Source organism: Xenopus laevis, chromosome 6S (assembly GCF_017654675.1).
Source record: "Xenopus laevis strain J_2021 chromosome 6S, Xenopus_laevis_v10.1, whole genome shotgun sequence".
NCBI lineage: Eukaryota > Metazoa > Chordata > Amphibia > Anura > Pipidae > Xenopus > Xenopus laevis.
Window position 1 is genome coordinate 47,365,565 of NC_054382.1, and position 14,933 is coordinate 47,380,497.

Here is a 14,933-nt window from a genome sequence, read left to right on the forward strand (position 1 = left end):
TTCATCATGACAGGAATGAGGCAGTTATTAGGGCATTTGGACAAACAGGCCCCCAATTCTAGCCCCGACACGGGAACGGGGGAGATACAACCACAGGGTCAAATAACACAGCAGGATCACAACAGAAAAAAGGGAAACAAGGGCAGGCTGCCCTAGAAGGCACAATAGCGGGGACTGCCACAAAAACAAACAAGGACATGATACCCATGTCCAATACGGCCAAGGGGCATGCATATTTATGCTTTGAGGGGCCGCTGGGGCCAGAGATGAGGGGAAAAATCTGGAAGATGGAATACGTTGATATCTTTACACTCCTTCCGCTAGAGAGGTTTAACATAGATAAATACGAAGGGAAGGAACACCGAAAAGAGGAAGATGAGGACAGAAGGCGGTTCAGGCCCATACCTCGGACATTTGGGAATTGGATGCAGGCTTTTTGTATACTGTATAATGGAGACGCCAGTGAAGGTAGAAGCAATGCGTCCCTGTCTAAGTGAATACCCAGACAGGGAAAAGGCTACTTTGTTTGGCGTGGGGTTTCAATATGGCTTTAGAATCCCATCCCTGGGAGAAGGGGGTGCTTTGTCATTAAAAAAACCTTAGATCAGTGAAAGACAATCCAGGCTTGGTACAGGAGAAGCTAAATAAGGAAGTGACTTTGGAATGGATAGCAGGCACATTTGAAAAGCCACAGCTCCCTGGCTTTCAGGTTTCACCGCTAGGACTAGTGCCTAAGAAGGAGGCGGGAAAATACCAGATCACACCCAAAAGGGGGTCGGTGAATGATGTGATTGATAGAGAGTTGGTCAAAGTGAGTTACACTTCTTTTGATGAAGCAGTCCGCCTGGTGAAGGATGCAGGTCAAAGCACAAAGTTGGATGTTGAGGCAGCATTCCGGTTGTTACCAATACATCGGGACTCGCTGCACCTCCTGGGCTGTTACTTCAATAGGGGTTTCTATGCAGACCGCTGTTTACCATTTCATGCGCCTACTTCGAGGCCTTCGAGTTCCTTGCTGGAATGGGTGGTTAGGAGGAGAGCGGGGGTTAATGCAGTAATACATTAACTGGATGACTTTTTTTGTGTGGGCCCAGGGGGGTCAAGTTTGTGCGCAGTCAACATGCGCATTGAAATTGACACTAGGACTCGAGAGTGTTGGCTTCCACGGGATAAGGTACAACTTTTGAAGGTGGAGGTGGGGCAGGCCATCGCGGCAGAAAAAGTGACACTGAAGCAGTTATAGGCCTTATTAGGCAAACTGAACTTTGCATGTAGAATCATACCTATGGGCAGGGTGTTCTCAAGGAACTTGGCATTAGCTACACAGGAGTTCGCTAACCCCACCACTTTATTCGGTTAAACAAACGACATAATGAAGACTTAGCAATCTGGAAGTCTATTCTCCAGGACTTTAATGGCAGACTATACTGGGTGGTGGATACACGCACAAATTATGAATTGCATCTATACACGGATGCTGCCGGGTCCGTGGATTTTGGTGCAAACTATGAAGTCAGGTGGTGTGCAACCCAGTGGCCAAAGGAATGGGGGGAGACTAGGATTACACGCAACCTAACTTCCCTAGTGCTATTTCCCATCATTGTGGCGATGGAGTTTTGGGGTTCCCAAGTAGCCAACCGGCCTGTTCTTTTTCACATCGACAACATGGCAGTAGTAATTGAATAAACTCATGTCGTCATCACTCCCACTTTTGTGTTTACTGAAACACCTTGTCTTGCGCTGCTTACAGCTGAATGTACATTTTAGAGCAAAGCATGTATCAGGTTATACTAATGACATTGCTGACACTCTCTCATTTTCAGTGGAGCAGGTTCAGGCTTCTGGTGTAAGGAGCAGCAATGCAAGGAGAGAAATGCCCCAACAGAGTGTGGAACCTCATTTAGCAGGTATGCTGGACTGGGTAAATGGTCGGTAGCACCTACGACATGGGCCAGTTACAGGAGAATATGGGTAGAATGGTTTGAGTTGGAGTCAGAAATAGAGGATAATGGAGGTGACGGGGCAAAGCTAGAGCTGTTGGCACGACAACTTTCCGGGATTTTTAAAAGGGTGTTTTGGCCAGCTGCCTTGATAGAAAGTTGGCAGCTTGGGCTTTCCTTTTTAAACTTAGGGGCTGGAGGGACTTCACCAAGGAGTTCGCCATAAGGCAGGCCATAAATGGGTTTAAGAGGGGAAAAGTGACCCCTTAACACTGAGGGCCTTTTTGATCAAATTCAGGGTTTAGCTCAAGACACTTAAGAGGTGGTTCTCTTTCAGTTGGCATTTTCTTGGGCATTTTATGGGACATTTCGAATTTCAGAGTTGGTCAATGAGAATAAACAGGGCAATGGGGTGTCCAAGCCGGAGATGTGTGGGAAGTGCCGGAAAGGTTGACGATATTGATTCGGGGTTCTAAGACGGACAAAGAGGGTAGAGGGTTAACATTCCCCTATTTAGAGCACCAGGATGCCTCACTTGCCTAGTCAAGTGCAACCAGGATCACAAGGCAATTAGACCCTACGGGATAAGGGGATACCCGACACACCCTAATGGTACTAGGCTATCCCGGTTTCAGTTCATATCGCTACTTAAGAGACCACTGCTAGGGCTGGGTCTATCAGTCATGGAATATGGGAGTCATTAATTCAGGATCGGTGCGGCCACCAAAGCTGTTCATCGGGGCCTGGAGCCAAGTGAAGTAAGGAGATGGGGGTCAGACGGTTCAAGTCTTATGTTAGGACAGCATGGGTCGAATTGGTTGGGAGAGGTAGAAGCAGTCGGAGTGAGGCTATGGTGGTCCAATCGGGGGAGGGACAGGCTTTTTAGGTGTTGGTAATTAATTGCATGTATGTTCTTCCAGGTCAACATAACCCCTGTGCCGTCTGGCTGGTTGGGCATTCATACATCGTCGGGGCTGAAAAACGGGCAATGATTTGGCATGATGGGAATCAGTTAGGCTTTCACAGATCTCAGGTGAAATTGTCTTGGATGGGATCAGGGGGATTGCTTTGGGATGAGTTAGTGCCAAAGGTTTTCCAAATTGGGCAGGCCCTCCACACATTCTGCTTGTTCATTGTGAAGGGAAGATTTGGGTCATTGTTCCATGAAACAGTTAATCAAGAACATTAGACTGGATTTTATGAGGCTTGGGCAGTTTTTCCAGGCTTAGTTATTATTTGGTCTGTGATTATACCCAGGTTACAGTGGAGGGGTGCACATTCAGTGGCCGGCCATAATCAGGGCCAGGATAAAAATCAATAAGGCAGCGTCCAAATTCTTCCAGGTCAATGGGGGAGTGGCAGTAAGACACGAGGATCCGTGAAAGATATATTTTGGCCCAGACGGAGTTCACTTGATGGAAGTAAGTTATGATTGGTTTAACATGATTAATCAGGATGCAATTGATTTTGATGGCTTGGAGGCGCATGTAGAGTAGAAGGCGTCCAGCTTTGCATGCTGTGGCGGGCCCTTGTCAGTCTGCTGGGTACTAAAACTGTGCTGCTAGGAGAGGCATACTCATGACATGATGGTTTAACCCCTAAGGTGAGTGATCATCGGGGGAAATCAGAGGCAGGCAATATATTCAGCATTAATGGCGGGCTCCAGTTAGGGGAGGCTCTAAAGGATTCGAAGCTGTCAGCGTATCCTCTGAGCCAGGATGTTGCAGCTAGAGGATATTGCTTGGATCAAGGAAAAGGCAGACTGACATAGGCTCAGGGGAATATTGGTTTACACAATGTCAGTGTTAAATTCTGATGTTATGAATGTATAATAAAATATGTTATGTTATATACAGTATTACATACACATGATGTTAATGTTTGGAGGATTCTGTGGTAACGTTAATAAAGCTGTGGCCAGGAACATTCTAATAAAGAAGTGTCACTCAGTGGTTATTGTTAGATATAGGGATTGTATGCAGTGGTGAATGCCTGGGTCAAGTAATTCCACGGATAGCAACAAGGATAGGAGGAGTGGCATCATGACCCGGGCCTAACACAGGCAGGACCCTATTGGAGGGGTTAGGGGAAAGGAGGTGGTTAAGCCTAAGGGTGGGAACTGGTGGCCATTTTAGTGCCAATGTAATAGAGTACCACCATTTGATAGCAGGGGAAAGAGAGTTTTCCCACCTGCCCTTTCTGAGAAGAGATTTACAGGAGTGGTCAAGAGGGTTGAGGGGTATTGATTAGATTTGGACGAAGTGGGGGTTATGGCAAATCTCAACTAGTTTGAGATATTAGTCACAGCAGAAAACATCTCCCTATACACTTGGGTGTTTTATTCTATACACTTCTCAATGTTTGTTGGTTGCTAGGCATGCCTAGCAACCATGTTTGGCGCCAATTTGTGTATATAATGAGCGCCATGTTTGTGCACTGTTTGGTTTCTGTTCCCTGAGGAAGGTTCTAATATAGAACCGAAACGTTGGATAAAATAAACCTGCTCTAACCAGCACTTTTGCTTCTTTGATTTTGATGTTTTGGGAGTGCCGACACCAGCGCTATTGTACAATTATTTTCAATTTTGCTCTGGCACCCATACCTCGCTATTCTTTTGGTTGTGCGCTCCATACTTTGCTTATATATATATATATATATATATATATATATATATATATATATATATATATATATATATATATATATATATATATATATATATATATATATATATAGATGAATGAAGAAGCTCGCACTCTCAGGACTTATCACATCAAAAAAGTGTTTATTCAAAAAACAAAACGACTAGCGTTTTGGCTCGCACTCAAGCCTTTCTCAAAGTGATCAACAATCACTAACTTCAGGGATAGAATGGCAAATCACAGATCTTCTATAAGGGCAGTGATCAGCAAAGGAAGTGGAGACACCCCTGTGTCCCCACTCCCCCGAGAGGTGGTGATCGGGAACGACTTTTGCTGCAAGCTGAACTCAAATGGATCCACCGTCTAGACACACTGAGCCCCCGTGGACTCAATGAACTTATCTCCTATGCTCCTTTTTTCTAAAAGTTGTGGGCTCTATAAGTTGTGTACTCTGTATGTTGAAGTATTGATACTAAGACTATAGGGAATATGCTTCTTTGTCCTTAAGTATTGATATTGACACCACAACTATTATACAATACCCCTGATTGATGGCACCTTAGTTGAATGACCTTAAGTATGGGCCCTATACTATTCTCTCCATCCCCGGACGCAATAGGCTCCAACACCCCACAGGAAGATATACCATGTTTATTGCCTAGCTAGACTCGTATTGGGCACATTGTACTGACCTGACAGACCCCCGTAGTAATATACACAAACAAATTTGGAAAGGCCGAGTGTCGAGAGCCCCCACTTGATCACAACAGGGTGGCCGACCTTGCCCACTACTCCAGTGTGTACTCACTGTTCGTGGCTACAAGGCACAGTACCCTGCCCTAACTTCCAGTATATTGATTCTATATGTATCAAACAGACGCAACCTACTGTAGGTATATGCCTACTCGGACACTCTGAGCCTGAGAGTATCATGGGCATTAATAATGGCCAAGATCCTTCTACCCCACAATCCAAGTTGTATGGAGACATTGGGTTCCACTCTGTTTTATTCATTTTTTGTGCCTTTATCCACAGAGTACCAGGCGAGGTGGGTTGCTACGCATGGACATCATGGTAACGCCATCTTATACCCAACGCTATACACAGCGCCTCCTACAGTCACCTTACCGCTTTACACAACAACCACGTTAGATGTGGACGTCCTGCAATATGCTGTACCTAGGCGGCAGACTCATGCTATACCCCCGAGAAACAGCGTCAAGTGCCGTGACGGTTGCTAGGAGACGGGTCCCGAACTACCCTGCCTTTCCGGTGGTTTCTAGCTTGTACGCATGACACAGCACGCATTACCCACAGCGAACACTACTACTGAGAGCCGCAGGACATGTGTATTGAGGGCGATCGACGGAATACACGGAGGAACACGGAGCCGCCATCAGACTGATCCGTGGATGGCCAGCAGCAGGCTAGTAACCTTTCCCCTTTCGTGACAGTTTATGCGGCTAATAGACTCTAATGCCTAGCGCATATCATGGATGACCGAGGCCTGCAACAAGTTATGTTTAAAGACTCTTTTATGTTTAAAGACTTTCTTTATGCTAATTAATGTACATTGTTGCTAACATGCGGTAAATAGAAAAACGCTACTGTAACAAAGTATATAAGTTTAGCTCTGTCTGTTATTTTATATTGATACTATGACCCCATACCCTTTGAGTTTTATTGATTTCCAGTTCTTGTTATTTACTTATTTACCCTGTTGTCCAATACACTCCCTCACAAACGTCACTTTGACGTCACTACCCCCAGCTTCCCGCCATTTTGGGTTTAAAAAGGTTGGTGATTGTGTGCAGTTTCACTTTGAGAAAGGCTTGAGTGCGAGCCGAAACGTTAGTCGTTTTGTTTTTTGAATAAACACTTTTTTGATGTGATAAGTCCTGAGAGTGCGAGCTTCTTCATACATCTATTTAATTTTTGGGCCTTTTGCACCCAGGCAACTATGACCGTTTGACGTGTTGTGCCGGCTTTTGGACTACTTTATATATATATATATATATATATATATATATATATATACACATGCGAAGGCTCGGGGCACACACTGCAAGTACGAATACCTGGGTGCTGAACAGAGAAATTGTATATCCACTCAAATATGCTGACGCACACCAGGATTTTTCTTCAAGTGATTTATTTTATTTTATCGACGTTTCGATCCCCAGAGGGATCTTTATCAAGATAACAACACACTCAAATGTGAGAGATTATAAAGACTCACCAACAGTGACCCAACACCAAAACACCTCCCACATATTCAATTAAGCTGGTTAACCCTTCGTGAACCTTTTGAGGTAAATGGTCAGTTGTATAGGACAATCTGGAAAAGAAAGTGCATGGTGCCATAAATACATGTTGATTAATTCATAAAACGTGTAAAAGATAGTTTAAAATGTATTACAATTAGCTTTAAAACACCTCTTAAAAACATAATGTCAGATCACCATTTAAAAACATTGTAATAACAAAATTTCTGTTTGCATATAAACATCTTCCACTACTTTCATTCAATTCTCTTAATGAAGTAACAGTAAACCAATACCTTTCCATATCTAGCACTTTATAGGAAAAGATTGTATGAACAATATTCGTTCAAACCATTGGGAGCAACCGTATTTAGTGTCTTAATCCAAAAAATCTCCCTCTGTGACAACAGGCGGTTCCAATTCCTTACCCTGTTAGGTTCAGGGACCATATCTATGCCCATGAATCTAAGTGTGGGTAATCTATGTCCCATTTTTAGGTAATGTTGTGGTAAAGGTAAGTCTGATACACCAGTCTCAAATGCCCGTTTTATAGAAGACCTATGGTTACCCATACGTTCACGAAGCGTATTCTGTGTTTTTCCCACGTATGATAGACCGCAGGGACACGTTATCATATAGATAACGTGTGTTGAGGTACAAGAAATGCGGTGCTTGATTTGTATTTCTTTTCCCGTATGGGGATGTCTAAAAGACATACCTGTTGTCATAGATCTACAGGTAGTACACCCTGCACATCTGTAGCAACCTTTTTTCAAACTGCTAATAACATTACCACTGCCTGAATAACATCTAATGGGGTCAGACTGCATCAAGAGGTCTCTCAGATTTTTTCCTCTTTTATAACCCCATAGGGGTTTCTTTGTTACACTATGTGCAAGTTTTTTGTCACTTTGTAGAATCGGCCAACTGTTTTCTACAATTGATCTAATGGCATTGGAGCCCGAGGTGTAATTACTGGTTATAATAAATCGATCTTGGCTCTTTGACGCCCCATCTTGTTGTGGTATTTGTTTTTGTGTTACATGTTCTCGGGCTTTGTCGAGAGACGCAGTTAATACATTCTGACTGTATCCCCTCTGTTTAAAACGTTGAAAAGTGTCCACTATCTGTTCCTCCCCTATGGCACAATCTGAGTTATTTCTCATGGTTCTTAAAAATTGTGAGAATGGAACTGCTTTTTTAGAACTAGGGGGGTGGTAACTTGTTGCATACAACAGTGTGTTTCGATCAGTGGGTTTACGGTATAACTTATATCCCAGGCCATTATTATGCCTAAAAAGTTCAATGTCCAAAAATTGAATGCACTGTGTATTGTGTGTAACAGTAAATTTCACCGGTGTATCCAATGCATTAAGTGTCTCCACCATTTCTAAAAGGTTGCTTTCCTGACCTCGCCAAATTATAAGAATATCGTCTATATAACGTAAATACAGTAGTAACGAGTCTCCAAATTTGGGTATAATATTGCGTTGTTCAAAGGCTGACATGTAGCAGTTAGCATACGCGGGAGCCATTGCAGCGCCCATCGACGTGCCTTCCTTCTGCAGATAAAAACTTCTTTCAAATCTAAAGTAATTAAGCTTCAGAGCTAATTCTAAAAGTTGGCACATAAAGTTAATGGGTGGGCCTTTATATGTCTGAGAATTTTGTATTGCCCAATGTACCGCTTCTATTCCCTGTTGATGGGGTATAATTGTATAAAGACTGCAAACATCAAGGCTAGCTAGAACGATGGGTTCATCTGGTAATATAATCTGTGATACGATACTCAAAAGTTGTCGTGTGTCTTTAAGGTAATATGGCAAAGCTTGTACCGTGTCCTGCAAATAATAGTCCAAAAACAGTCCAATTGGATGTAGCAAACTCTCTCTTGAGGAAACAATAGGCCTGCCTGGAGGGTTACTTAGACTTTTATGGATTTTAGGCAGACAATACAGGACCGGACATATTGGATAATCCTGTAAGAGAAACTGTTTTTCCACTTCTGTGATCCAACCTTGATCCAAAGCATATTTTAACACCTGTGCAATATCCTTCTTAAAATTCATTACAGGGTTAATACTCAATTTCTCATATACTTTCTCATCATTCAATTGTCTGAGAACTTCACTTTGATAATCAATATAATTCATGATCACAATGCCTCCCCCCTTATCGGCAGGTTTAATGATAATAGAATTATCAGCCTTCAATGACCTCAAGGCCTTTCTTTCCTGTACTGTAAGGTTAGGGTGTGTTTTAAATGTTTCTGCCGGTAATGAGTTAACCTGATTGTTCACAGTCTGTAAAAATACATTGATATTAGCATTAGTTGAGGTGGGATCGTATATACTTTGTTTCTTCCACTTAGCAGCTATTGTTGGATGTCCCTGCTCTCCGAATTGATCTAGCAGCTTCAGTTTCCTGCCCATTTTGTAACAGTCTATTTCCCACTTAAATTTATCAAATGGAACCGTGGGAATGAAAGAAATGCCTTTACTTAAAAGAGAAATCTCACCAGGGGTTAAGCTGTGATGCGAAAGATTGTAGATGGGGTTTATCTCGGGAACCTGGGTGGACGGCCCCTGCCGCTTCTTCCCCCTCCGAATCCGCCTCGCTCGCCTCTGTTTGCGCTCCGAGTGCTCATAGGGCTTGGGTCCTCGGCTGGACCGCGATCGGTTGGTAGGGTCTCCCTGTGAAAATGGACCGAGCGCTGACTTTCCACGGGTATATCCTGGACATTCGGCTGCGCTGAAGCATTGTCGCGTCCTGATGACGTCAGCTCCTCCTCGTCTGCAGAATCACCGGAGCTGTCCACCGTGCTAAGCGCCCGTCCTCGGTGTCTCCGCCATCTTTGAGCTCCCCCACGCCAACTATTGGTTTCTCTACCTCCGCCTAACCACCGGTACACTCGATGCTGTTGATAGTCATCTTCGACCTTACGAAGCTTTTCCTTTTTGAAGCGAAGTAAGTCCTGCCTGAAAGTCTCCACATTAATTTTCAGTTTATGCCCCAACTCAGCAAACGTACTGCCACTACATAGTGTGTTGTGTGTGGTTTCTAGTTCAGCAAGTTTTTTGCGTACTTTAACCAATTCAGTGCCGACTTCTTCAATGACTAAAACCATAAGGTCTAGCGAACACCGGTTAAGTACACCAATCCATTTTCTACAGAAATCTGGGTTTTGTCTTCCAATAGTTGGTGTATTTTTGATCCGAAACCCTCTCGGTATTCGTTTTGATCTAAAATAGTCCGAGAGAAATAGCCCATGTAGGTCTAGGTCTACTTCACGTTTCTTAAGGTGTATTAACTTGTTGTAGATATCTTTTGGACAATCAACGGACGGCTCATCTGTATGTGTGTTATGCCATAACACTTTCTCTATTTCAGATTCCGTGATGTGCCATGTTTCTGCAAACAGAAGATTTTGTCCACTTTTCTCCATAAAGTCCTCCATCATCGATGGGTGAGTTCCACTTTAGGAATAGTTACTTCTTTGTGGTGCTCCCAGCAAAAGTATATACAGTATATACACATGCGAAGGCTCGGGCACACACTGCAAGTACGAATACCTGGGTGCTGAACAGAGAAATTGTATATCCACTCAAATATGCTGACGCACACCAGGATTTTTCTTCAAGTGATTTATTTTATTTTATCGACGTTTCGATCCCCAGAGGGATCTTTATCAAGATAACAACACACTCAAATGTGAGAGATTATAAAGACTCACCAACAGTGACCCAACACCAAAACACCTCCCACATATTCAATTAACCCTTCGTGAACCTTTTGAGGTAAATGGTCAGTTGTATAGGACAATCTGGAAAAGAAAGTGCATGGTGCCATAAATACATGTTGATTAATTCATAAAACGTGTACCCAAGCCCTATGAGCACTCGGAGCGCAAACAGAGGCGAGCGAGGCGGATTCGGAGGGGGAAGAAGCGGCAGGGGCCGTCCACCCAGGTTCCCGAGATAAACCCCATCTACAATCTTTCGCATCACAGCTTAACCCCTGGTGAGATTTCTCTTTTAAGTAAAGGCATTTCTTTCATTCCCACGGTTCCATTTGATAAATTTAAGTGGGAAATAGACTGTTACAAAATGGGCAGGAAACTGAAGCTGCTAGATCAATTCGGAGAGCAGGGACATCCAACAATAGCTGCTAAGTGGAAGAAAAAAAGTATATACGATCCCACCTCAACTAATGCTAATATCAATGTATTTTTACAGACTGTGAACAATCAGGTTAACTCATTACCGGCAGAAACATTTAAAACACACCCTAACCGTACAGTACAGGAAAGAAAGGCCTTGAGGTCATTGAAGGCTGATAATTCTATTATCATTAAACCTGCCGATAAGGGGGGAGGCATTGTGATCATGAATTATATTGATTATCAAAGTGAAGTTCTCAGACAATTGAATGATGAGAAAGTATATGAGAAATTGAGTATTAACCCTGTAATGAATTTTAAGAAGGATATTGCACAGGTGTTAAAATATGCTTTGGATCAAGGTTGGATCACAGAAGTGGAAAAACAGTTTCTCTTACAGGATTATCCAATATGTCCGGTCCTGTATTGTCTGCCTAAAATCCATAAAAGTCTAAGTAACCCTCCAGGCAGGCCTATTGTTTCCTCAAGAGAGAGTTTGCTACATCCAATTGGACTGTTTTTGGACTATTATTTGCAGGACACGGTACAAGCTTTGCCATATTACCTTAAAGACACACGACAACTTTTGAGTATCGTATCACAGATTATATTACCAGATGAACCCATCGTTCTAGCTAGCCTTGATGTTTGCAGTCTTTATACAATTATACCCCATCAACAGGGAATAGAAGCGGTACATTGGGCAATACAAAATTCTCAGACATATAAAGGCCCACCCATTAACTTTATGTGCCAACTTTTAGAATTAGCTCTGAAGCTTAATTACTTTAGATTTGAAAGAAGTTTTTATCTGCAGAAGGAAGGCACGTCGATGGGCGCTGCAATGGCTCCCGCGTATGCTAACTGCTACATGTCAGCCTTTGAACAACGCAATATTATACCCAAATCTGGAGACTCGTTACTACTGTATTTACGTTATATAGACGATGTTCTTATAATTTGGCGAGGTCAGGAAAGCAACCTTTTAGAAATGGTGGAGACACTTAATGCATTGGATACACCGGTGAAATTTACTGTTACACACAATACACAGTGCATTCAATTTTTGGACATTGAACTTTTTAGGCATAATAATGGCCTGGGATATAAGTTATACCGTAAACCCACTGATCGAAACACACTGTTGTATGCAACAAGTTACCACCCCCCTAGTTCTAAAAAAGCAGTTCCATTCTCACAATTTTTAAGAACCATGAGAAATAACTCAGATTGTGCCATAGGGGAGGAACAGATAGTGGACACTTTTCAACGTTTTAAACAGAGGGGATACAGTCAGAATGTATTAACTGCGTCTCTCGACAAAGCCCGAGAACATGTAACACAAAAACAAATACCACAACAAGATGGGGCGTCAAAGAGCCAAGATCGATTTATTATAACCAGTAATTACACCTCGGGCTCCAATGCCATTAGATCAATTGTAGAAAACAGTTGGCCGATTCTACAAAGTGACAAAAAACTTGCACATAGTGTAACAAAGAAACCCCTATGGGGTTATAAAAGAGGAAAAATCTGAGAGACCTCTTGATGCAGTCTGACCCCATTAGATGTTATTCAGGCAGTGGTAATGTTATTAGCAGTTTGAAAAAAGGTTGCTACAGATGTGCAGGGTGTACTACCTGTAGATCTATGACAACAGGTATGTCTTTTAGACATCCCCATACGGGAAAAGAAATACAAATCAAGCACCGCATTTCTTGTACCTCAACACACGTTATCTATATGATAACGTGTCCCTGCGGTCTATCATACGTGGGAAAAACACAGAATACGCTTCGTGAACGTATGGGTAACCATAGGTCTTCTATAAAACGGGCATTTGAGACTGGTGTATCAGACTTACCTTTACCACAACATTACCTAAAAATGGGACATAGATTACCCACACTTAGATTCATGGGCATAGATATGGTCCCTGAACCTAACAGGGGAGGGAATTGGAACCGCCTGTTGTCACAGAGGGAGATTTTTTGGATTAAGACACTAAATACGGTTGCTCCCAATGGTTTGAACGAATATTGTTCATACAATCTTTTCCTATAAAGTGCTAGATATGGAAAGGTATTGGTTTACTGTTACTTCATTAAGAGAATTGAATGAAAGTAGTGGAAGATGTTTATATGCAAACAGAAATTTTGTTATTACAATGTTTTTAAATGGTGATCTGACATTATGTTTTTAAGAGGTGTTTTAAAGCTAATTGTAATACATTTTAAACTATCTTTTACACGTTTTATGAATTAATCAACATGTATTTATGGCACCATGCACTTTCTTTTCCAGATTGTCCTATACAACTGACCATTTACCTCAAAAGGTTCACGAAGGGTTAACCAGCTTAATTGAATATGTGGGAGGTGTTTTGGTGTTGGGTCACTGTTGGTGAGTCTTTATAATCTCTCACATTTGAGTGTGTTGTTATCTTGATAAAGATCCCTCTGGGGATCGAAACGTCGATAAAATAAAATAAATCACTTGAAGAAAAATCCTGGTGTGCGTCAGCATATTTGAGTGTATATATATATATATATATATATATATATATATATCCTCCATGTTGCCAGCACTCTCTACAAAAAGGTTTACATGCTTGGGTGCAGTGTCCCACGTATTTATCCAAACCAAAATGCAATAAGGTCCGCACTCTCAGGACTTCTTAAAAGGAAAAAATTATTTATTGTAGAAGTTATTGACTGACGTTTCGGCCTCACTTTGAGAAAGGCCTGGGACCAGGCCAAAACGTCAGTCTGTAACTTCTACTTCTATATAAATATATATATAAAATGATGTAAACTTACTTAGCACAAATCTCCATTAATTTTCCTTTTAAGCAGTTTCTGAGATATTGACAGTTTGACAGTTGGCAGTTTTAGACTTCCAATACTAGGCTTTTGGCTGGACTAAAAGTGAGCAACCTAGGAATAACTGGCTGCACAGGAATTGAGTAGAAAGTGCACAGACAGGGTCGCTTACACTCAAAGCTATTAGAGTGGCTATGCCAAAAGCTTGATATTAGCAGTCTTAAAGTGTCTAAACCCCTATAAACATAAAACATTAAAAAAAATAGAATTTGTAAAAAATGTAAATTGTTTGGGGTTTAGATCTCTTATAAGAACTGTTGGTTTAAGAGACGTGGCAGTTGTATGTGCCATAGAAATATTATAACACATTTCCCACAGTAACTCCCTATCAGCCTCCTAGAACAACATTTATAGGGTACCTCTGTGGTAAATTACTAGGGGGTTGCCCCTACCATCAGTCTAAACACTTCCAAGTTAGTGGATTAGCAGTGGCATAACCAGACTGCGCCCAGGGCCGGATTTCACTGTATGGTCCCCCGAGGCCTCAGAGTCCTAGCACCCGCACACATGCAACATAGCTCTGGGGAACTATGCGTTCCCCATGCACTTTAGGATGCGGCTGGGTGCCATGCCGCCACTAAAATTTTGCTGCCCAAGCCTCGCCACAAATCTGGGTCTAAGTGCGCCAGGCCCCCCTGCAAAACAATTTTCAGAGGGGCCCAGTGCACTTAGATCTCTATCCTTCCGCCCACCTCCTGCCTCCGCCCACTCCCCACCCAAGCTCTTCTCACTTCCCGCCCAGACTCTGCCCACTTCCCCTGCTCTGTGCACACTTCTGCTCCAATACCCCAACCGCAGGTAAGAGAGTGGCTGAGGAAAGGGGGTGTTCTTGTTAGCTATACAGGAAGCAGACCCTGCAGTCCAGGCCCACCTATTCTCCGGACCCCCCTGCGACTGGGGGTTCTGTTTCCTCTGTAGTTACGTCACTGTGGATTAGAGACTTACTGAACGGTTGGCACCCTAAAGTCAGAACAGATGCCAAGCACCCTGGTCTTTGCTCGTGCTTCCGCCTGTAGCAGCTGCCTTTGGCCTCGGAGGAGCCCTCA